The sequence below is a fragment of the Pteropus vampyrus genome, unplaced genomic scaffold (assembly GCF_000151845.1).
Source record: "Pteropus vampyrus isolate Shadow unplaced genomic scaffold, Pvam_2.0 Scaffold278, whole genome shotgun sequence".
Classification (NCBI taxonomy): domain Eukaryota; kingdom Metazoa; phylum Chordata; class Mammalia; order Chiroptera; family Pteropodidae; genus Pteropus; species Pteropus vampyrus.
Window position 1 is genome coordinate 419,411 of NW_011889059.1, and position 1,887 is coordinate 421,297.

Sequence of the window (1,887 nt, forward strand, 5' to 3'; positions counted from 1 at the left end):
TTTATTTGTTTATTTGTTATACTGTTTCCTGCAAGACAAAGAAATAAAACTGTCAGACTTTAATTATCTGCTAGTTTTACTGCATGAACAATGCACAAGTTTGAAACAACGAATTGTATGAATTCAAAAAACGTTAAGATTCGTGTTAATCAATTTCATGTTTATTTACATCCTTCCTGATCGTTTGGATTATCTCCAACTATGCAGATGGAGACTAAAGTGAGCTCTGAGGAGGAGCAGTATGTAAAATTAATATGTAATTTCAACTAACTTTCCAGACAGAAAGAGTTTATGATCCAGCCTTTGGCAGCTTGTCCCTAGAGTCGCCAGTGGAGGCTCAGTTTTCTACAACGTAAAATAGGAGTACCAATCGCATCTTTCTAAGCAAGACGTTATCCGTTGACGCTCAGTACTCTTTCTGTCTTTGTGAATTGCTGGCCCTGGAGGTCGGAAAACGACCTTTCCCAGACTCCCTTGCAGCAGGACTCGGGTTTAGATTCCGCCAGCGAGCGAGAGGCAAATGTTCCTGACCTTCGCTCTTAGGCAGTCTGAAGATTTTGTAAGCTATTTCCTTGTATTACATGCCTTCCTACCTAAAAGTCCTAAAGTAATTTCAGTTCCTGACCAGTCTCAGACCAATACGCTATCTCACCGGCTTTTCGTGAGGATCAAGTGGCATAATGGACAACGATTTCTTGAAGATATCAAGGACTGACCATCACGCCCTATGGCAGGTAGAAGTCACAGTGTGAGGAAGTGTGGCAGGCATATAAAGCAGAGGCTCTGGGGTCAAGCTCATAGCCAAAACCCAGTTAGACCTTTTCTCTGCCATGCCGGAGACAAGTTATTTAACGGTCTCTTCATCCCTCTAAGACCCACTTGTTTGCCTTTAAAATGGGAATGTGAAATGTTGTTACATTTCACAGCGTTGTGAGAACTAAATGAATAAACGAATAATAATGCCTGCTTTAAGCAGTGCTTAAATAGCCAGCTGACAAATGGTATTCGTATTTCATAATGCAAAGAAAGGCATTCCTAAAATTTCAACCACTGCATTTAGAAGATCGTGCAATGTACATTTAAATAAACTGGAGAGAAGCAGCGTGAACGGGCTAGTTCTATGCCTGAAGAGAGCCCTGTCATGCTGGAGTCTGCATAGGGGGCCTTGGCTCACACCCCTGGGACTTCCCTGCCACCATCTACCACTAAACGCATTCATACTTTTTTCATTCCAGGATTCAGCATAAACTCACTCTAAATCTAAGATTGAATGGCTCTATTATACTTGAACGGGACAAAGAAACAATCTTCATTGTTGATTTCCCAGCAGAAGAAGCAACTTTTTTTTTGGTGGGCGGGGAAGGTGATAAGGATGATTATTTTTAGAAATCCTGAACTCACAGCACAGCACGTATATAGCCCTATTACTCATGACCCTAAGACGAGAACTCCAGTGAGAGTCACCCTTGCTCGTGCCATCGAGCCTCCCTGTCTTCTTAGTGACGCCGTGGCACATCCCTATGACCACCACTGTCAATGACAGTACTCATCATCACTGCTCCGCAGGGGTGCTACAATCTGCCCTCGGCGTTTTACAAACATTATTTTTACTCATTACAACGGTCCCGAGAGATAAGTATGATTATTCCCATTTCGCGGGTGGAGAAATGCAAGGTCGGCGAGGTTAGGTGACGTCCCCAAAGCTTAAACTCTCGGATTCAGCACACGGGCTTATATCCTGACTCTGCAGCAAATTACCTGGGCCGCCTTAGAAAACTGACTTAACCTCTCTCTACTTTAGCTTCCTTATCTGCAAAAACTGGAAAAGAATTACCCCTACCTCATAGGTTTCTTGTGAGAAATAAAATAAATGCAGATAAAACACTC

The 1,887-nt window shown here is 42.7% G+C and overlaps 1 protein-coding gene across 1 annotated transcript in view; it reads right to left on the minus strand.

Annotated features, from left to right (window-relative positions):
- FAT4 (FAT atypical cadherin 4) overlaps positions 1–1,887 on the minus strand; it is a gene marked incomplete at its 3' end in the record, with an annotated part of 162,370 nt that overhangs the window by 29,694 nt on the left and 130,789 nt on the right. The window lies entirely within an intron of this gene.